This window comes from Panthera uncia, chromosome D1 (genome assembly GCF_023721935.1).
Source record: "Panthera uncia isolate 11264 chromosome D1, Puncia_PCG_1.0, whole genome shotgun sequence".
Classification (NCBI taxonomy): Eukaryota; Metazoa; Chordata; class Mammalia; order Carnivora; family Felidae; genus Panthera; species Panthera uncia.
Window position 1 is genome coordinate 92,278,901 of NC_064808.1, and position 22,903 is coordinate 92,301,803.

At 43.6% G+C, this 22,903-nt stretch overlaps 1 long non-coding RNA gene across 7 annotated transcripts in view; it reads left to right on the forward strand.

Annotated features, from left to right (window-relative positions):
* LOC125915150 (uncharacterized) overlaps positions 1-22,903 on the forward strand; it is a 212,588-nt gene that overhangs the window by 51,523 nt on the left and 138,162 nt on the right. For 4 of the 7 annotated variants that reach the window (XR_007455587.1, XR_007455578.1, XR_007455585.1 and 1 more), the window contains exons 2-3: positions 20,707-21,003; positions 22,388-22,489. This is a non-coding gene — a long non-coding RNA (uncharacterized LOC125915150). Of the gene's footprint in view, positions 1-4,000; positions 4,436-20,706; positions 21,004-22,387; positions 22,490-22,903 lie in introns of those variants that run through there. The other 3 variants (XR_007455590.1, XR_007455589.1, XR_007455592.1) reach the window with 2 other exon arrangements.

The following is a 22,903-nucleotide window of genomic DNA, read 5'->3' on the forward strand; positions in this document are numbered from 1 at the left end:
AAGGGGAAGTGTTCTTTCTTTTGACAACCATGCATCGTCAGATTGACCCGTTCCCTCCCTTGGCACCTCTTCTCTTTTGCAGGACTAAGCACACTTCAGTGAGCTGCTTCGCTGTTCATGCTTTCCACTTGAATTGATTCTGCCGCTGCCTGGGAGAAGGTGAACTGAGGCAGGTCTCCCCTCCGTTCATTGCAGTCAAAACTCAATCTTTGTACCAGAGAAAAAGAGGGGACTCTAAATGACCCACGTCGGTTCTCTATAATACATTCGTCATGTATTTGTCTGGGAGAAGTATAAACTTAGCAAGGGCACCCAAATGAATTTGTGCTTCTGGGCCTTGACTCACTCTGTCTATCCATGCAGAGTCCCTATGCCAGCTCAGGAGGTGAGCTTGGATACCCCTCACCCCCCCGACCCCCAAACCGTTCCAACACTACTTTCCTATTCTGTCTTCCTCTCTTGGCGCTGCTTTGGCTCCTGTCTTCATCGAGTTCTGTGAGGATGAGCTCAAGTCCGGTCTGGTCCCTTCAAACTTGAATTTGTAAGTGGTCTTGTCAGTACCCGAGTCTTGACTCTCTCCTGCAGATGTTTATTTGATTAACCCCTTCGACTGTTGCCTCTCCCTGTTGCCTTAAGGTGGAATCTTCTGCCCTAATCTCAGCTCCTATGAATTCAATTTCAGCCCTTTAGCCATCGAGGCCAATCCTGAGACCCAGCTAGTTTTAGCAGCTGTCTTATCACACCTAAAATCAGCAATACAACTCAGACCAGTCCTTAATAGTAGGTTATTTTTGTCTCTCACCCTGATAGAAGTCTTCCAGTCTGAGAGATGAGGACATAGAAAACTGCTTTGACGGTTCATTTATTGGAAAGAATTTAAATATAAGCATCTGAATGGAATAGGTAGCCCTGAAACAGGTTCAAACATATACACTATAGGACACTTAAAATACCATGGAGATGGGGACGGACATTGGAAAATTGCCAGTTGAAGGGAAACAAACCCTCAAGTTATATCCGTATCTTACAAAATGCACCAAAATATATTTGGGGCAGATTACGTGTAAAACGTCTTCATATAAAATAACTTGAAGACGGCGTAGGTGAATATTTAATTTTGAGTGAAAAGTACTTCAAAATGTAAAAGCATCTGATGATCCCACAAAGGAAAATATCAATACATTTGCATATATAGAATCCAAAAGTTTGGTAAACTAAAAAAGTCATAAGCAACTTGGAAAATGTATTCTCAATAGTTTACAATATGTGTGTGTATAAGGTGTATATATATATATATATATATACACACACATATATATATATATGTATGTATGTATGTATGTATATACACATATATATAGGTGTATAAGGTGTATATATATATATATGTATGTGTGTGTGTATATATATATATATATATAAGATGTGTATATATAAGGTATGTATATATAAGGTATGTATAAGGTATACATATATATATATGTGTCTGTGTGTATAAGTATACATATAAATACATATATATTTGTGTATATAAGGTAAAGGTACACACCTTTATATACACATATATAAGATGTGTATAAGGTATACATATATAAATATACATATATATGTGTGTATAAGGTATACATATATATGTATGTATATATATGACACAAACAGGTAATTAATAAAATTTTCGAGATGATTAATGAGTTCTTAAAATATCAGTCCAAACTTACTAGAGTCAAAGAAATAAAAATTAAACAGCTCTGCTAAATAACTAGTAGCTATTAAAGTAAATAAAACTCAAGGCTTATGATACTGCAGAGAAATGAGAATTTCCTCCAGTAACTAAGTATGTGAATTGGCAAAAAGGTTTTGGAAAGCAGTTTTGCAAGACATAAAAAAAAAAAAAACCACTTCGGTCCAATCTGATCCACTCCCAATCTGTCCTAAGGAAAGAGGTCAGATAGCTATGTAAAAAGATGTCTGTTACAACCTTATACATAATACAGATCCTAGATGCATCCTAAATTTCCAGTATTGGGAAAATAGTTAAATAACTTATATCCAGAGAATAGAATATTAGATAATGTGTTACAATGTTTTGAAAGATACTAAACGCCAAAAAACGCTCTTAAAATGATGTCGCACTAAAAGGGTAGGAGGCAGAGTTATTCACGTGATGACCCAAATGCTGTAAAACATACATAAACATATGAAAACATGAACATCCACCTATATAAGAGAGTAGAGGGAAATGTATTGAAATAGCAGACGTGGCTACCTTTAATTGCTATTATTATGGATAATTTTAATTATAATCTTTAGATTTTTGTTATTTTTCTTTTCAAAGTTTGGTAGCAAGCGTGTGTTGCTGTTGTAATCAGGAAAAGTAATAAATATTAAAAAGCGTATACCTGCATTATTTGAATTTTTGGTTTTTTTTTTTTTTTTTTTTTTTTTTTTTTTTTTTTTTTTTTTTTTGAGCGTCTGTTAAACATCAAGGGAGAGAGGCAGAGAGGAAGGAGTCTTCCTTCCTTCACTTGTAGTATCTGGGCTGGGGTAGGTTAAGAAGCAGACGACCCGTATCTTCAAGATACTCAGCAGGGACTCCAGCTGAGGAACCCATAGCACGCGGGTACAGAGACAATAAAGACAAATTAAAAGAAGGGACTGTGGTTAGAACACCACCAGGTGAAAGTTCTATTGAGATGTGTTCCTCTCTGAGAAGTTTCTGGATGCACACATTGCTGATCTCCTGGAAGTTATCCTGGGTGGAAAACAAATATTCTGATTTTTCAATTCTAGTTTTTCTAACCAAGCACTTACATTATACTTGTTTTAGTGGCGGTCTCTTCCACTGGCCTGTAGGCTTTGATGGGGGTGGGGAACCTGCTTGGTCTGGCAGGTAGTGAGCATTTGCTGAATAAATGCACAAATGCATGTGCTTGGAAACTAAACTAGAGGAAAGAAGACGGGCTTTCTAGCAGCTTCACAGTGTTGTATTTTGCTTCTGGCCCTACATTTTATTTGACCGTGTGTACTATTTCTCTTTTTCTCTCAGAGCTCACCCACAGTAGGCTTGGCTTGCTGGCCATTCAGTCCCACCTTGTGCTGCACATTAGAATTGGTGGGAGTCTAAGGAGAGAAGAAAAGAAATCTGAGGGATGGCTGAGTGCAGCGGTCAAGAGCGTGGGCTCAGGCATTCCGTTGCGTGGGTGTGAAATGTGGCACCGCCGTGTGCTAGCTGTGTGACGGGGGGGCAGGTCACTTGACTTCTCTGTGCTTTAGTTTCCTCATCCGTGTAACAATGATGATAGCAATAGGATGTACCTCCCAGGGATGTTGTGGGCATTAGGTGGGTTTTTAGGCCTCAAACGCTTAGCACATTGCCTGGCACTGCTTAAATGCTACTTAAGTAGAAGCTTTTCTTCTTCTTATTAATTTTTTCCTAACAAGCAGCAGGCGTTCTCTTCAGTTAACCATTGCTATAGTTTCCAGTGTCTCTAAACCTCCCGATGTTTTCCATCCAACCATGCATAGATAATGAACTTGATGTCTTTATAAAGCTGGATATTTTGTAGCAACTATTTTAAGCTCCCTCATCTATTGTCTCATTTCATTAGTTAATAACTGTCATGACAAAGTGATAGAAAGGGTCCTTTAAAAATATTTCCAATACTGCCGATGCCAAGTATCAATTGCCACAAAACTTTATGCCAAGACGTGTAGTATTTTTCTTACTTAACACTTCGTAAATTATTTTCGTTTTATGATTTAAAATTTTTTTCCCTGGATTTCAAGCTCTTCGTGGGCCAAATCTTTCTTCCTATACCTCCCACACAGACTGCTCTCTGTGAATATTTTATTGTCATGCCAATATTAACAAATGAATAATTAGATCCTTTCTCTAAAAAAAATTTAATATTTTTGAGAGAGAGACCGAGAGCAAGTAGGAGAGGGGGAGAGAGAGAGAGAGAGAGAGAGAGAGAGAGAGAGAGAGAGAGAGAATCTGATGCAGGCTCCGGGCTCTGAGGTGTCAGCACAGAGCCTGACACGGGGTTTGAACTCACAGACCGTGAGGCCGCGACCGAAGCCAAAGTTGGACGCTTAACCTACTGAGCCACCCAGGTGCCCTGGTCCTTTCTCCTTCTATTACAAACACAGGGAACACTGAGTAGTGATAGGCTTACCTCTTAGCACAGGTGTCTCTGACACGTTGCTAGATTTCGTCTTGGAATTTCATCGAGGAACTTCCAATCCTTATTTCTTACCTTTAAACAGTGTCATCCTCAACTAAGGGAGAATCCACTGAAGGCTGGTTGATGGTGACCAAGTCCTTGGCACGCCTCCATCGGTAGAAATGATAACTGAGATTTCTGAAATATATAATTGCACCCACGGTGAGATACTGGACTACATTATTCATCTTATACGTCTTGCACTGAATAAGGTGTGCAGTTTTAAAAAAGCATGATTGTTATTTTATAATAATACTAATAACAATAATAATAATAATACACTTTTGTTATGTAGTGCTGGGCACTTTAGAGAGCACCCTAGACATTATCTCATTTAATCTGTGCAATAAGCTTGGATTTTTATTGCCGTGTTACATGTGGAAATTTGAATATTGGCAAGAGGGGAGTTGAGGTGTCTCAGTCAGCTAAGCATCCAGCCCTTGACTTTGGCTCGGGTCATGATCTCACAGTTGGTGAATTCAAGCCTCATGTTGCTTGGGATTCTCTCTCTCTCCCTCTCTCCCTCTCTCCCTGCCCCTCCCCCACTCGTGTGCTCTGTTTCTCTCTCTCTCAAAATAAGTAAATTGAAATTTTTTTTAATGTTTGTTTTTGAGAGAGAGAGAGAGAGCACGCAGAGGAGGGGCAGAGAGAGAGGGAGACACAGGCTCCAAAGCAGGCTCCAGGCTCCATGCTGTCAACACAGAGCCTGATGCGGGGCTTGAACTCCTGAACCGTGAGACCGTGACCTGAGCCGAAGTCGGACGCTTAATTGACAGAGCCACCCAGGTGCCCCTCAAAATAAGTAAATTTTAAAGAAGTTAAAAAAAATTTAGCTAGCACGTGCACGTGCGTGACACACACGATGTCGTTCAAGCTCGTAATAGCCCTTGAATTAAGCCATAATATCTCTATTTCGCTAATATAAATCTAAGGTTCAGAGTGTATGATACAATTGAGATTCAAACCCTAGTTTGGCAGCAAAACCTAAGGTCTTTCTACTATACCAGTGGTTGATTGGACCATATCAGAACCTTCATTTACTTGAGTCTGCCTCTTACCCCTGAAGTTACTGGGGTTTTCCCCAACTTTATGAGGTGTAATTGACAAGTAACAACTGTATGTATTTAAGGTATAAAACGTCGTGGTTTGATATATGTATACATTATGAAATGGTCACTATAATCAAGCTAATTAATACGTCCATCACCTCACATACTGTTTATGCGTGCGTGTGTGTGTTAGCAGATTTCAAGTGCACAATATAGTCTCATTAATTATAGTCACTACACTGTATACTAGGTTCTCAGAACTTGCTCATCCTGTAACTGGAAGATCGTATCCTGACTGACATCTCCCCATTTCCCCCATCCCCCTGCCCCTGGCAACTGCCTCTCTTCTCTCTGCTTCTGAGTTCATGAAGTCACTGTGTGCTCATCTCTAATGACATCAGGGTCTGGACGTGCCCATGATTCTAGAGGACATCGGAGGACAGCCTTTTTTTTTTTTTTTGCCTCATCCTTCCCACAGAGAATTCCTACTTGCCCCATCCTCTGTCACTCGTGGTAAACAGGGAGAGTGCAGACACTGTTGTATCCTTGTCTGTCTCTGTCCGCATGGTCTGGGACCAAGGCTAGCGATTGGGGAGGTGGCCGAGCTCCATTAGCCTTCTCACCGTTCTTTCCCCGTCCCGCTCTTTCTAAATCTAATTCCTCTATGCACAATGCCCTAGAAAACTAAGATCACAAATTGGGCAGTTGGGCTGTCCTGGGAGGTAGAGAGCAATGGCTACCTCAGCCTATACTCTGACTTGCCTTTCAAGGATGTTTGTTCCAAAATTCCAGAAATTGACCGATTTTGTAAAATTTTGTAAAAAACAAAAAACAAAGTTAAGTTTGCTCTTTCCAAACAGTCTGATCTTTAGATCCTAATAACCCTGGCTGGAAGGTAGAAACTCCAGCGTTCACTTTTGGGTCAGGGTGTCATTGCTCAATATGCTAAGAGAATTCATTTTCCTTGAGTGTTTTTCCTTTCAAGTCACGTTTTACGGCTGGAGTTACTCAACGAATTAATAGGTATAGAAATGCAAAGCTCTTTTCTTATTACATTCTATCGATCTGATTGCAGTGTCATTAATTGAAAGACCAGGGAAATGTGATGGATAGTTCAGCTCAAGATTCTACATTCGTTTTGGCCCAGAGCTGTTGGAAAGAAAGCTGCATGAAACTGACTGAAAGAAGCCTTTTGGTCCGACATGAATTATTCTTTCTCTGTAAATCCTTGTAAGAGCATTCAGTCCTAGTGAGATTTACAATGTGAAATTATAAACTGTTTCTACTCTTAAAAGGCAAATCAAAACTCAGAATGCTTATTTGTGGAGTTGGAAATCATCCATCTTGCATGTATATGACATTGAAAAAAAAAACAAACCAATTCTGGCAGAAACAAATTCTGACTCAAAAACAAGGAAGTGGGCATTTTGCTCTTTATCTGAAGTAATTTCATTTGGAAGATTGTGGTTGTGAACCATTATTTTCATTCATCACCATTGCGTCCATCTCATTCAAGTGCTGTGTGAAACTTGAGAGAGAGGCTATGTGGTTAGGGATTGTTTTTTATGGCTATTTTCTTTTTGGATTGTTTGACCTACTATCCCTTGAATTTCTCCCATAAATTTAAATTGAGAATTTTGTATACGTGTAGATATGCGCACAAGCATATTTCACAAGTGTACTCTAATATGGAAAATTCAAAGGAATGTTTCTAAATATTGTAATCCTCCACGTGAAGGGAAAATTCTTAGGCTTGGACCAGAGCATATACTACATTATATCTGATTTGTTCACGAAGGCTGAGCATGTCTCCTTTACTTTCCACTCATTCTATTTTTCTGTTGTGTTTATTATTTTTAAGTATTTGAAGCTTCAAGTGAATGCGTAGAATACTCGGATGTAAAAGCACATCTAAGTCCTATCCATTCCTTGCTTTTAATAAACATTTTTGTTTGGAGAAGTTTAGAAGTTTCGTGCACGTTCCTAATAATACATGTCCTACTACATATTTATTTTGCATGTATTTATTTTTTTATCCTTAGCCTATGCTGTTTGAATCGCCTTTCTCAAGGTGCGATCTCTGATCCTGGTTGTGCTTTTGGATGGTAGCATAAGTCATTTGTGGAAAGATAGGAAGTGAACCAATTGCCGCATGGAATGACCTCATTTGGGAACGCATCTTGAAAATGGATTTAACGCTCTCTGAGCTCAGAGACAATGGGTCAGGGCTTGGGGTGCTCCTCACTGACCTTCGGCTTGGGAAGAAATGCGGGCTGCTTCCGATGATCATCAGCTACTCTGAGAGTGAAAAAGAGAAGTGGATGCTATTGATGAATGCACAGGCTGCCTTACCCCTGATATTATGTCTAAAAATACATCCACAGAGAGGCAGGCATATGCTCGCGCCTTGGTGTGAAGGAGCTCTCTCTCTCCCTCCCTCTCTCTCTCTCTCTCTCTCTCTCTCTCTCTCTCTCTCGCCTGTGTTTCTTGCTATACCCATCTAAATTCTGGAGTGAGGAGTTAAATTATTCCGGAAGCCCTGCCAGGTTTTGATTTGCCATTGTCTCTGCTTCTTCGTTGCCTTTGAATGGGACCCTTGATACAGGGCTTTCAGAGACCAGCCGGTGCTGCTGGGGTCCGTGACTTGCCGATGGCGCCTGCTCGTTCCCGTTGTGTGTTCTGTCCGAGGCATGCTTTTCTTTCCTTTTTGGGAGGCAGAGAGCACTGGGCAGAGGTTGCACTTGGCACATGGCAGCTCCGTTTGTCACTGCTGTGGCTGTTATCCCCCTCCGCAAGCGCCAAGGAGCAAACAGGACGGTGGGTTACCTCGCCAGCTATTTAGCACTATTTCCCTTCTCCCTCTCGACCTCGCGAGGGTTTCTTTCTTTCTTAAGTGACGGGGTGTGCTGGGGGAGGGGAGGGGGGATCCTGAGCCTCCCTGTCTACCCCGGCTCTATCTTGCTGGGGACCTGGTGCACCCTCCTTTCTAACACGTCTCCTCCTTGTGGAAGGAAGCTGGCTGGGCTCGCTGCCCTTCCGCGCGACTCCGCTTTCAGGCTCCGTCGTTGCGGTGTTCTCTTCCAGGGTTATTTCCAAATTGCACGGCTTGCGTAGTTACCTGCCAGATTAAAAGGGGGGAAAAAATGACTGCTTGAGCCATTTTGTCTATAGGAAGCAAGAAAACAGAAATTGCTCTTTAGGGTGGCAGACCCCAGAAGAGGGGTAAATAGCAGATGGAACTAAGGTGACACTGTTTTTGCAACCCCTGCCACCGCTTGGCTGTAAATGCATGCCTTCAGGCGAGACTTTTCTGTCTTGTTTATGGAGTTAGAGAACATGCGTAACTTCCAGGATGTTTACCATACCTTGTCTGCAAATAGTTTCGATTCTGGCAAGAAGTGCTGGGGGAAAAATGCAGCTCTTCATGGCCCAGACAAGAGGGAAAAATCACAGAGCACACAGAGCACACCCTTCCCTTTGAAATTATCCATATTCAAAAGTGAGTAAGATCAACTGTTACTTAGACCTCTCTTCTTCTGCCTGTGTATTCAAGTTAGCAATATTTTGATGTCCTTGAAAACTGTAAGGCAAAGCATTGTTTTTCAAAAGGGTTGGCTTTTCTTTTCTTTCTTTTCTTTCTTTCTTTCTTTTTTTTTTTTTTGAGGCTTCTGCAAAATGAGATAAAAGAATTCTTGATGTGGCTTCAGATTGTTAGCACAGAATATATCCGGAGAAAGTTACCAGCCAACTTTCCACTGTATGCTGGGACTCCCAACACGTACAATTAAAAAAAAAAAAAAAATACACATGCACACACACCCCAGAGCAGACCACTCAGTGTTAACACCCAGACCTGCATTTTAATCAAAGTAATTTTATCTGTTATGGGGGAGAATTGATCTTTCACGTACGCTTTTCTATAGCTGAATCCCTCCCCCTCCTCTTTGTGTCACTATTTTATTAGCTTCTTTCATAAAAGCCACTGAAATGGACAAAGAACTCTACCGTATACTTAATTGAAGCTCTACTTAACAGTTGTTAAAATGGAGCATGGATCAAATATGTCATAAACTCTGATTTGTCACTGGGTATTTCCTTTCAGTTCAGCTTAATGCATTTCAATGATGCCAAAGAAACATACATACCTAGAGGCGCTCCCATACCTAATTATGCAGCTGGATACATTAGTAACCTGTAATATCACATAGATTTGAGAGTTAAACAGAAAAAAAAAAAAAACAAAACAGGAAAAGATGCCCCTATTTGTAGCCAGCAAGTTGCGTGATCCAGGTGCCAGGATATTTGCATGTCTTTCCACCTTTGTTCCTTCAGAGGCGTTGAGGGTCTCTGCTATTGCTGACTAATTGATAGTTCTAGTAACCGCTATAGGCTCCTTAGATTAGAAATGCATGCGGACGTGGGTCTTGATTCAAACACCAAGGAACGCACACTCTCACTTACTTACACAGGCAGAAAGTCTTCATACTAATAGAGGTGTGATGGAGATAGCAGGACATAAAACAGAGGAGAGAGAGAGAGAGAGAGACAGAGAGAGAGAGAGAGAGAGAGAGAGGGAGAGAGAGAGAGAGGGAGAGGGAGAGGGAGATGGCTGGCAGCAAGTATACCCCTGCAAATAGTTCTAAAATGCGTTTGCAACATGCAGAAGCCTTCAGAACCATCCAACAATTCAGACACCCTTTTTATTTCTTCTCTGCGGGACGCCTCCATCCAGACTATTCGCAAACACACGGAAAAGGTGAGAGCCCTGCCATCGTAGCTCAGAATTCATCTGATCTCCTTTTTTCCCCCCTGCCTTGTATTCCTCAGTCCATTGTCCACGCATCCGATGGCAGCCACCCTTGCTCTTGAATGCAAGTGTCACAGCAGGAGCAGAAAGAGGGTTGAGGGAAGGCATTGTCAAAGCCATGGTTGTCTATTGTTTCTTCGCTTTCCCTGATCTGCCTTTTTTTTTTTTTTTTTTTTTTTTTCCTGAGGCTTTCCCTGACTAGTGGCCTCTGTCCAGGAGGAGGGAGAAAATTGCAAGAGTTCATAGAGTAGTAGAGTGAAGCCGATTTTATTGCACACTGTTTGATAAACAGCTCAGCAATCCAGTCCACGGAATTAGGAAATAAAGCAAGAGTGGAGGGTTCTGGTGGGAGAGCGAGGGGGTGGTCTTTGGAGATTGTTTGCTCCAGACTAGATGCCAAAGGCAGTTTGTCTGCAAGGACTTCCGTGGTGGGATTTGTTTCCTGCTGCATTTTCGGGTTTAAAAAATCATGAGAAGAGTCTTATTCATCTGTCAAGGTTTCCATTTGTTTATTTTTGTTCCGTTCAACCACTAGATGGAAATTTTAAGTAAGGCCAGATCTGCTGTTTGTGATTTGCTCAAATGTTGAAATCAGTTCAGCCTGAGCCAGTGATTGTCTTTTTCAGATCATTTAAGCTTGCATGTGAAATGTGTGTGATAACTTGCCAATGTATATTATAAAAAAAAAAAAAAAAATGCTTTTGACCATCCCGGGTGTGGTTACGAATCTTGGGATTATGTTATTTTGCACCTTAATCAGAGAGCTGTTCTTTTGGGCGACATTTATGCAAAAGTGATTATCTGCTTTGAGCAGGCCAACTCCTCTGATAACTCCCAAACTTTTCAAAGGTTATAGAAGCATACTCTCAAGTAGATTTTTAGCATAGTATTTCAAATGGCCATTTGGCATAGGCATGAAAATGCTGGGAATTGTTTTCAGCCACTTTAACTTAATGTAATCCATATTTCTTCAAATGCATAAAAGCGATTAAACCGATTCTGCCTAGAATCAGAAAGCAGATTAAATGTGAACTCCACGTTCAAGCGATTTTGCCAAAAAGCAAACAAACTTCCAGATTCTTATAAACTTAGTTGTAGCCTGGAAAAATCACGTCTAACATTGATTCTCCATAGTTTTCTTCCTTCTAAATATTGTACTATCTGTAATTCTGTAGAAAATTATTCCAAATCGGTCATTTTTTTTTTTTTTTTTCTCAAGCCATGTAACAACTTCTTACAGGAGCCCAGGACTCTACTATTATCAGGATTTGCTAACATTCAGCCTTCCCGTCCTAAAATGTATGTTAAGCAGAGGAAGACATTTTTTTCTTTCAAGGAACCATTCCATTTTGTAACACATGCTGGTGGGTTGATGTTCCATATGAGCTCATAATTTCTTTCTTTTCCAAATAATGATTGTAGCCTGTCTGCGAATGTAGGAGAGAATAACTTTTGGGCTCCCCGAGAAAACACCCTAAATTAGAAGTCTGAGCATCCATGTATTTGAACAGCTACTTTGACACCCCACAACTACACTCCCCCCTTTCTCTTCTCACTGCCTTGATTTAGGGGACTTGGGCCCAGCCACCCTGCCTCCTCCTTTTGTGAAGGAACATTTCGAAATGTCTATAGAAAGCAAAGTTCTCGAGGAAATGCAGCACAGGGCATGGTTTGAATGCAAGTCTGAATTTAATTGCGGCCACCCTGGTAGTACCCTGTTTAATTTCCAACACACATCTGCATGATCCCCACATCAACTCCAGGCCAGGAATTGTGAGCAAGGAAAATTTATCTGTGATAAAGTTACATATCCCTTGCCAAGGAACAGTTGCTTGGGGTGGATTCAAAAGTCAAATTTAAACAAATGTTCCCAAGGCCTTTTGTGTATGGGGAAGTTGGTATTGCTAACTTCTTCTGAGCGTTTTGAGCCGAGAGAAATGGAGAGTCCCATCTTCTGACCCGTCTACTTTGGCAACATTGTGAAGTGAGGGGAAAATGGCTGAAATATTACAAGGCTGGCTAGTATTTCCACTTTAAAATGCTGACGGCAAAGAGGTTAATGACAGGCTCAGGGTCTCCCTCTGGTTGAAGTGCTGTAAACAAGTTCCTGCTGCACTCCAAACAGCGTGGTTCTCCAGGGAGCTGGAAGGGATGTTCAGAGCCATGGGGGAACAGACTTGGAGGGAGCCCCATCTCTTAGCCTGTGCCCCCCTGCAGATATTTAATTTCTGCTGGATCTACTTAAAAGGAGCAACTGCTCTTGTGGCCACGGTCAGTCCCCAGACATTTTAAAGGCACAAGTTCAAGCAGTAATCCAAATATTTTACACAGCTGGCTCTAGCTGTTTCAGTAGACGTAGAACTTACAAATCAAACAGAAGACTTAACCTGGGCATTTCTGAAAAATGGACCGCCCACCTCTATTATCGTACATATTGAACACAACGTGGTTGGCATATTATTGGTGCGTTGTATCTTCTGGGCGCTGAAAATACAAACCTCTTTAAAAATCAAAGGGAAGAATAGTTATCTGTTGGCATTTTAGAAGAATACCTTGCCAAGAATCAAGCAAAAGATCACACGTATGAGTGTGTGTGTGTGTGGAAGATAAAAGAAGGACGTAGCTGTTCTATTTCTGTTTGTCCACATGCCCTCAGGCTGATTTACTATAGCCACCAAAATGGCAGGGTTTGGCCCAAAATGCTAAGGAAACTCATGCTCAGTCCCCTCATTAATTCCAAACGCGTTCATTCAACTGAAAACATTTTTCCCCCCCAAAAGCATATAGTTTTTGAGACTCTGCAGTTAAGTACCAGACACACCTTTCAGGGTTACCACCTTTTAAACCCTTTTGGATTTCTTTTTTCTTTTCTAAATTTGTAGGTGAGCTGTGTTATCCCCTTCCGAATGAATAGTACACCTCCTACTCAACTGTATGAAGCCTTCGGAGATAAAGTCCCTCATTTAACTTCCTTTGTGACACAGGGTTCCTTGTACTCACAAGAAGCGTAAAATGAGGACTTTCTACCGGGATCATCAACCAGGACAACAAACTGTTCTTGTCATCTTTTGGGAGGCAAACCGAGAGCTTCTAATGGCTTGTTAAATTAGCAAAGAGGTGGTACTTGGATATGATGTTTTATGTTCAGGACTTGGGTTTAAAAATAAGCAAATATGGAAAACGAGGTTTCCATGGACAAAGGATGCTTTGACTAAGCTCTCTTTTCTCCCCAGATTTATTTTTCTAGGGTCGGAGGGATGTAGGTACTATTTCATTTATATAGACTTGCTAGGGTCACTGCAGATATTTGGGATTTCCTGGAAAAATAACTATATTATTTTGACAGTTGACATTTTAAGCACAGCATAAGGCTCCCAACAGTATTCTAGGAGAAGTTAATGTGGCACTCCAAGGCTTTATTTTTTTTATTTTTTATTCATTTACTGTGGAATTCTATGTAAAAGAAACACTGATGATTTGGAGAAAATCCCTCCTCTACCAGCTTCTCTGAGAGTAGATCTGGAACGATGAGAACAGGAAATGTAATATTACCTATGCATATGCATGAGTATGTAATCCAGAAAATGCTTACTCCGGCAGTGCCGTCTAGAAAGTTTGTGGGAGGCCATTAAAAAGGGATATCTCGCTCTTAAATATGGAGACCAAACAGAGGGTTCCTGGAGGGTTGTGGGAGGGTGGGGGGCTAAATGGGTAAGGGGCATTAAGGAAGTTACTCCTGAAATCAGTGTTGCACTAGGTGCCAACTAACTTGGATGTAAATTTAAAAAATAAATTAAAAAAACAAAAGGGATGTCTCAAGCTAGCCATCCTTCCAAAAGTTAGCCATTTTGTAATGCCTCTCCGGTATTCCCCAATCCCTTTTACAAGTCCCCATCCCCTTGGGCCCTCTTGTCCTTCCCTCCTCGCTCCAATGACTGGCAAGGTAGGACTAAAATAAAGCCTGCCAGGAAATACCGGTGCCATTTGCCCAGTGAAACCAGGTCATCCAAGCATCCAAGAACCCCTAGAGTGAATGTAATTTATTCACTTTGTTTAGCCTTTCGAAGGAAACCGATTATTGTCACTGTTGCAAAGCTTATGTCTCAAAAAGCTGAAGTCATTTGATGACCACAGTCTAATGTGTCTTTATACTCTTGACAGGAGTGACTTCCCCCCACCTCACATACATAAGTAGGACCCAAGACCTGGCCTGCCCTTAAAAACTCACGATCGAGGGATGCCTGGGTGGCTCAGTCAGTTACGCGTCCAACTCTTGATCTCAGCTCGGGTCATGATCTCATGGTTTGTGGGATGGAGCTCTGCATTGGGCTCTGTGCTGACAGCGTGGAGCCTACTTGGGATTCTCTGTCTCCCTCTCTCTCTCTCCCTCTGCCCCTCCCCTGCTCGCCTGCTCTCTCTCAGAATAAATAAACATGAAACCATTTTTTAGAAATTCACAGTCGAAGAGGAAGGTTGTTTCAGTAAGATGCACTTTATTGGTTTCAGAGACCTATTCCCTGGTAAAGAGGATCAATCTTTTTGCACATTGGAGAGACATTTAAGATAGTTTTGAACTTTCTTTTCATGTAAAGCCTGGACAAAGTGGAACATCTAGGAACATTAGGATGGATTAAAGAAAACTTCTAAAAATGGTTCTTCTTGCCCACTCGTTGCTAATCTGAGAAATGACCTAAAATGGCAACTCAGCATGGGGATCTGAACTGGGGCCTGTCCTTCCCTGATTAGGACTGGTTGGTTGGATATTCCATGTCACTTTATTTTATACCAGTGAGTGTTGGTGGTATAGATGGTCAGTTACGATCCCATAAGCCAAGACTAATCTTTCTTTCTAGTATCAGATTTTATAAGACTAATCTGGACTAGTGCCTCAATTCTTGACTTCATTTTGTTCTTCTCAATGGGGCCTTAAAATACAGCACTGCAGCTAATCACACAAATGACTTCACTGCAGAAAGACAATCATCTGTCCTAGATCCTAGAAATTGAGAGTAATCATGACTCTGGGGACTTTTAAATACAGTCATAAAATGTGAATTAAAGTTCACCAATATCCCATGTCCTTTATCTTAAATAAGAGGTTCAGGGTCATTATTTTCTGCCTCCAAGTAATTTCACACCTAGACCTATCTGGAAGGAAACTCTAAAATTTTTTGACATCTCTGCTATTGTGATATATTATGATGGCTACCGTGCTTTCTGCCCTCCTCCCTGTCTGTGTGCTGTGACTCATGGTGAGCTTTTCCTTTTTACTTAACACAAGTTAATGCGATTTCCCAACTTCTAGAAAAATGATCTCCTTGGTTGCTCAGGAGCTAACGATGTTTTGAATGATGGTGGCCACTAAGTTGTGCCTCAGCATTCAAAATGGTAGAGCCGTGGGGCGCCTGGGTGGCGCAGTCGGTTAAGCGTCCGACTTCAGCCAGGTCACGATCTCGCGGTCCGTGAGTTCGAGCCCCGCGTCAGGCTCTGGGCTGATGGCTCGGAGCCTGGAGCCTGTTTCCGATTCTGTGTCTCCCTCTCTCTCTGCCCCTCCCCCGTTCATGCTCTGTCTCTCTCTGTCTCAAAAATAAATAAACGTTTAAAAAAAAAAATGGTAGAGCCGTTTATAAACTTGTATAAGGTTATGTGTATTATTTTATTTAAATATGGAGAAAAAGGGAGGTTTTATCATGTTCATGCTTTTAAAAAACAAGGTAGTTATTACTGCGTAAAATAAAACACACCATGCAGTGTCTCCATAACTTTTAATAATAAGGTGAGATTGAGTTTATGCTTATAAACGGCCTGGTATTTGTGGTGTATTTTTTAAAAACAAAATTTCAAAAATTCTTCAGTTGTGGGGAAAGTAATGTTAAAAGTTTTCATTACTCAGTAGGCCTGTGTACTCTGATTGCATTGAACAGTGACCCAACCCTCAGTTTCGAATAGAACTTGTCACATAAGTAGGCATTACTTTTAATTTATCTGAGAATTTTATTTCTGTGTCTCATCTAATTTTATTTTATTTTATTTTTACTCCTGGGAAAGGTTAGTATGATACATGCCAATCTGGTGAACATATTGGGACAACTGGAGAGGAGCAAAGTGGCTGGTGTCGGACCATGTAAATGAGCCGGAAATGAGGACAGTGACAGATTCTCGTTTGTGGTGACTTGACTAATCACACTGAAATACCAGGATAGATACAGGACATCACTTAAGGTTGGGGGGGCGGTGTGTAGCCCTGAAAGGCTCAATCCATCCTTTCCTGGAAACACAGCTGAGAGGGACATGGCGTCCTCTCAACTTATTCTGGAACATTCAAGAAGGGTCTGCCACTTGACAGATACTTGCTAAATGCTTGCTCTCAGTCCAGGGCTGGAGGAGATGTCAAAACGTAAGAGTGGGGAAAGATGCGGTGCGTATGCCTGAAAAGAAACAACGGGAAACTCTGTTCCGCTGTTCTCGAACATTGGTCTCCAGGCTTAGTCAAGGACACGAACTCATCGGCAGATAGTCTCAGTTAAAGCTGGTATGCACAGTGTGCTGTGGTGACCGAAGCCCACTTCTTAGGGCTGGGAGAGGCTGACTAGGGGATGATGTCTAATTTTAATTTTGACTGAAGAATTATTTAGTGGCTACTAAAACTCTGTGCTCTCTCTTGGCGCGAGGGATTCAAAGAAAGATAAGACAGTATTGATCTTTGAGGAGATCGTGGCTTAATGTAGTAGACAGACAGGTTATGAAACTCAGTGCCCACTCACACGCACCCACTCAAGCACACACAGTGGAATAGGGTGTAAGTGTAACAGAGTTACTTGGTTACAGAGGAGACCAAAAAGAAGGGCCTATGTCTTTTTGGAGGGAGGCGAGAAAGGTAGCTTACCCAAACTGTTGGTCAGTAGGTTAGCCCCGTGAATAGAATGCTGGGAAGGTGTAGAAGAGGGAACAGCTAATTCTGCCTGAAAGAGGGGCGGCATTGGAGGAGCCGGCGTTGGCTTGGACATCGAAAGTTAAGTGGGTTTTTTTTCAGCGAGGTGAGTGAGCTGAGAACAGAAGGCGATTCCAAGGGGGAAATGGCGTGAATCGGGGGTATGCTGTGTCTAGGAGAACGAGGTCTGGTTGGTTTGTCTGGAACTTCCTGGGCATGGAAGAAATTGGAGGACACCAGGTCAGGAAAGCGGCCTGGGGCCATGTGAAAGCCAGGTTCAGGAATCTGTTGTCTGTTTGTTTGTTCCTGAGAGGCAATGAGGCGCCGTTGTTATTGGAAGTTTTGAAAAGTAAGTTGGGCAATAGAGGGAGAAAGGATTGGGGAGGAGGAGGGTTGAAACGTTGGTTCTCAGCAGTGATGAGCAATACATCGGAATAACCAGGGAAGCTTTGTGCAGAGGACACAGGCTGTTTTTTCCCCTCCCTGGTCTTCTGTCTTTTCCCTCAACCAAGTTTCTGATCTGATATGGGGTGACTGGAAGGTAAATAAGGATATTTTGAAAAGCTTGGCTCGGTGGTACTGAGACATCCTGCCCTCTGCCATGCCATTAACCCAGTCGAGAAATGCTCCTGTAAGCCCGAGACAATGGAGTTGAGAAAGGATGATTTGAGTGATGCATGTAAATTGGGATTAATAGCATGGACTGGAGGGGGGTGTGATGGAGAGGAAACATGATAAGTACTTAGGTAGCTAGTGGAAGCAAGTGAGAAACTATTAACTGAAATGAGCCCTAGAAGAGGAACAGCATCTTTGGGATAGATTCGACTTGACACCTGTAGAATTCAAGGTCCCTGTAGGCAGTTAGTAGCATAAGAAGCTGGGGTTCAAGAATACTTACGACCATACACACCTGAGTCAATTATGAAGCCATAGAAAAGACCATACAAAGGTTTTAACAAGGCACCAAAAAACCCAGAGACAAGGGAGATTTGTATTGGCTGAAACAGACAGATAAGTCGGCCTGGAGAAGTGGAACTTGAGATGCATCTCAAAGCATTGATAGAAAATTCAACTTCAAGAAATGAGGCGATTAAAAATGGAGACGGTTTGCAAAACGGTCCGGGCTGAGAAAGAAAAATGCAGTTTCAGGAGGGCAGAACGGTAATATAAATGGCTTAGTAACAAAACTTCATATACCCTCATTTATGTCTCACTCCTAGCTGGAGCCATTATCATTCACAATTTACACATTACGAAGTAGGTTCAGAGAGGTTAAACAACTGACCCAAAAGGTTCCAAGGGAAACAGTGTGCCTTCACTCTAGAGCCTTTAATCTAGAGTCTTATTCTGATCCATTAGGTTGTGTGTGCTTAAAGGTAGGATTCATCTCTTACATATCCTTAAATACCTCCTCACTAGCGTGTTGCCTGAAAATAGGGCGGCTGTCAATAACTATCTATTGAATTAAACTTCTCATTTTTGTGTGTGCGGTGGTTTAAATGTTTGCCATCTATACTTAAGACTAAACATGGAACATAACATTGTAGGACTGGAAAGCACCGTGATGCTTTTCAAACCCAATCAGCTCACTTTACAGGGCAGCAAGTTACGTCTCGGGAGAGGAAGTAACTTGACTGGGATTTCACCTGCATGTCGCAGCTCCTATTGTGAAATCTCACGTCTCATATCATCAGAGTGAATCAGTACCTTGATCTCCGTTGTTTCTTCATCTAGGGCTTGTCTTGCATACCATTCAGTCCAAGAGAGTCATGGGTGCAAAGTGTGAGGCCGTCCTCCGTCCTCTGAGCTCTACAGAGTTAGTTGGAAAGGAGAAACATGGATAGGACATAGGAGGAGTCACCTTTGTTTTGCTGTTTTTTAAATGGAAAAGCATAGTCCCGCCTGCCCAGGTCAGATGAGAAGAAATACCGTCCCGGGGTAGAGAACTGATGAGAGAGTAACGTGAGCCATGGTGGAAAGGGTCCAGAGCTGGGATTTAGGACCTCTGGGGGCACCAACAGGTTGTGAGATGTGGGGGCTCTCTTAGGTTCCTCATCTGGAAATCAGAGGATTAGATTAGATTTGTCTAGCTTTTGTTTGTCACTTGCCTTCTCGGCTAAACCCCTGCCCAAAGCGGATGAGCTCCTCCTTCCCAGCCAGCGAGGGGAAGAAAGAGCTTGAGACTGCTCTACGCTACCAGGAATGGTTCCTAAGGGTGAACGGAGTCCCTTGGGGCCACGTGAACATTGATTGGTGGGCTCTTTGCTCAACCAACCCCGCGAGGGTCCAGACGGCCGATCTGGTCCCTTCAGCCTGATCTTTTGGGCCTGTCCCCATCAGCCCGTCCTCCTGGCTTGACTCTGCTTCTGGTCTTCTGTGCTTTACCTCAGCTCTGCATCCGTGATGCCCGTGATTCATTGATCTCGCTGTCTGCTTGTCCCGTCCTTCCCCTCATGTTCTACACCTTTGATTTTTGAAACAGTTTTTTTTAATTTTTTTTTTTTTTAGCGTTTATTTATTTTTGAGACAGAGAGAGACAAAGCATGAACGGGGGAGGGTCAGAGAGAGGGAGACACAGAATCCGAAACAGGCTCCAGGCTCTGAGCTGTCGGCACAGAGCCGGACGCGGGGCTCGAACTCACGGACCGCGAGATCATGACCTGGGCCGAAGTCGGCCGCTTAACCGACTGAGCCACCCAGGCGCCCCTGAAACAATTTTTTTAACGTTTGTTCATTTTTGAGAGAGAGAGAGAGACAGAGCGTGAGTGGGGGAGGGGCAGAGAGAGGGGGAGACACAGAATCCCAAGCAGGTTCCAGGCTCTGAGCTGTCAGCACAGAGCCGGACGCGGGGCTCGAACTCATGAACCGTGAGATCATGACCTGAGCTGAAGTCGGATGTTCAACCGACTGAGCCACCCAGGCGCCCCTGTTCTTTTTTTTCTTTTTCTTTTTCTTTTTTTTTTGAATGCTGGGTGGTTTTCCGTTGTATGGATATACCACATTTGGTTTATTCATTCGCTGCTCGCAGGACATTTGGCTCGTTCCCAGTTTGGGGTGATGATGAATAGAGCTGCCATAAACATCTATGCACGAGCGTTTGCACGAGCGTAAGCTTTCTCTTCTCCAGGGTGAATACCCAGGATGGGGAGTGCTGGGTGGACCCCCTTTATATTGATTGCCTCCCACTAACGAGCCTGTTTGCCCTCCCCGGGGCTTCTGACGCCCTGCTCGCCTCGCTGCCTTCCCTCTCCCTCCGTTGAGCAGCCCCGTCTGCCAAAGCACTTCTGGCAACATCCCACGCCACTTTCTGGCGAGAGAGCTCCCAGCATGTGCTGAGACTGGAGCCCGTTGCCATTAGTCTAAATCTCTCTGGGCTCTGACTTCTTTGCTGGGATTCGGCTTATTGCACCGGTACCTTAGTTCCCTCTGCTGGCGGATCCACAAAGCTGGCTTTCAGCCTGTGCCGGGGGAGGGGGTGGGGTGGGGGGAGAAATGGTAGGTGCAGTGGAAAAAAAGGAAGATCACGGGGGGGGGGGGTGGGGGGAGGGGGGGGGGGGGGGAGGGAGGCTGTGGCGCGCTACCGTTGTAGTGACAGCCTGACAGGGACACTTCATGTATTTGATGCTACACATATAGATAAATGCTGTAATATTTTTGTGGAGCTTTACAATATTGTGCTTGTCTTCTCCATTGTAGGCAAAGATGGGCTGTCTGGAAAGCTGGACTCAGCCTGGAGCCTGCTACCCAGATTGCGATTTTGTGAAGACTTCCGCATACAAATGACTCAGATGCAAACATTCAGAAATGATCTTGGAGGGCCATCTGGTCCTTGCTGGTTCTAAAAGCTTCATTCAGCCTGGTGGATGGAGCCCGTGCAAAAGAGAGTGAGGGCCCCGCACTGAGGTTTAAATACGTTCCCCTGACCGAGGCGAGAAGCTGACTTTCGAAATAGCAGAGGCTCGAGGGCCGGCTGATGTCGCCTCCCTCTTATAGGTCAGTGCCAGTCTAATGAATATTTCACTGATGGTCATGGAGTTGCACGGAGGCTTCAACACACACACACACACACACGCACACACACACACACACACACACAGAGTTTTGCGTCATCGGGGAGCATGTGTTAATTTGTTTGGGTGTCTGAAACGGGTGGGAATTAGGCTGACCCAGCATGTCAGGCGGCGAGGTCTATCAGAGCCGTGGGATCATGGGGATGTGTCATATTTAATTCGCGAAGACAGCCTTGCATTTGGGACAGTGGTGCTGATGGGCTCGCCTTGCGCACTGGCTGGCTGCTCGCCTTTTGACCCGAGGTATTATGACTGCATGTTCTGTGGCCAAGGGACAGGGAGCGTCTCCTTGCTGGGAGGCTACCGGGCTTGGATAGGGATGGAGTCCTGTACTCTCAGCCTCAGCCACGGGTTCCGACCAAGTCCCGGCAGAGACTGGGCATGTAGGGAGAGGGATGCTGTGCACCGGGGAGCATGGCTTTGAGACCGCCACCTCATCTGGCCAAGCTCGTGAAGAGACGCTCCCTGTCTATCCTCTTGTTCCTCTGGGCTTTCGTTTTCTTGTCTGACGGCGGCAGAAGGGGTGGGGGGCACGTTGGCTTCCTTTAGTTTCCGTAGACAGAGCCACAATATGTCGTCCAAGATGACAGGGTAATTCATGCTTTTTCGCTCCGTTGGATGTAAACTTGAGTGCAAGGGGCTGCGTCTCTTCTCCGCGTACCCCCAGCCTTAGCACAGCATCGAGCCCACCCAACACATGAAAAGGGACCTTACTAAATGCTGAGGAGAGGGGCACCTGGATGGCCCAGTAGGTTGAGCGGCTGACTTCGGCTCAGGTCATGATCTCATGGTTCTTGAGTTTAAGGCCCGCATCAGGCTTGCTGCTGTCAGTGTGGAGCCCACTTTGGATCCTCTGTCCCCTTCTCTCTGCCCCTCCCCCACGGGCTTGCGCTCCCCCCCATCCTCAAAAATAAATAAATGTTAAAAAAATTTAAGGGGTGCCTGGGTGGCTCAGTTGGTTGAGCGACTGACTTCGGCTCAGGTCGTGATCTCGCAGTTTGTGAGTTCAAGCCCTGTGTTGGGCCCTGTGCTGACAGCTCAGAGCCTGGAGCCTGCTTCGGGTTCTGTCTCCCTCTCTCTCTGCCCCTCCCCTGCTCGAGCGCTCTCTCTCTCTCTCTCTCTCTCTCTCTCTCTCTCTCTCTCAAAAGTAAACATTAAAAAAAAAAACCTTAAATGCTGAAGAGAGAGGCGTGATGTTTTCAAGGCACCCATAAGCTGGGTGAGATATATGAATGTTGGGACCATGGGGAAATTATTTTCCTTTTCCCTCAGTTAATTTGTCTTTCTTGAATTCCCTCTCCATAAAGATGCTGGCGTTCCGCATTCAGTCATTCCCGTCTTTCCACGACTGTGGTGCTCCAGGAGATCTGCCCTACAAGATCTGGAATACCGTCAGATGAAATAAACTGGTAAGTCCTTCTCTGCAAGTTGAATGTTTTGTTTCAAAAGCCGTGCCAGATACCTACAAAGATTTCCTCAGTCCCTAGCGCCCCGGCCCAAAGACAAGAAGCAAAACCTTGTAACGGTCAAAAGCAGAAGTTAATGGTTTAGAACTTTTAGGGGAGGTCTCGTCTAGCAAGATGGCGCCTTCAAGGGGTTTCTCACTGTTGAAGCAGAAGTTTAACGTTATTGGTTGTATGATCATCAGGTGAGGCTTATGGTTTGCGAGAGAGTAGGTAGGGCTCTGCCGTGTACCAGCTTTCTTCAGCAAGGCTTTCCCTCTTCTCCTCTCAGGATAACATGCTTTCACAGAGAATTTTGATGTTTCCCTGTGAGTGGTTTTATAGGGGCTTCACCTATAGCATGGGCTTTGCTGGGGCCCT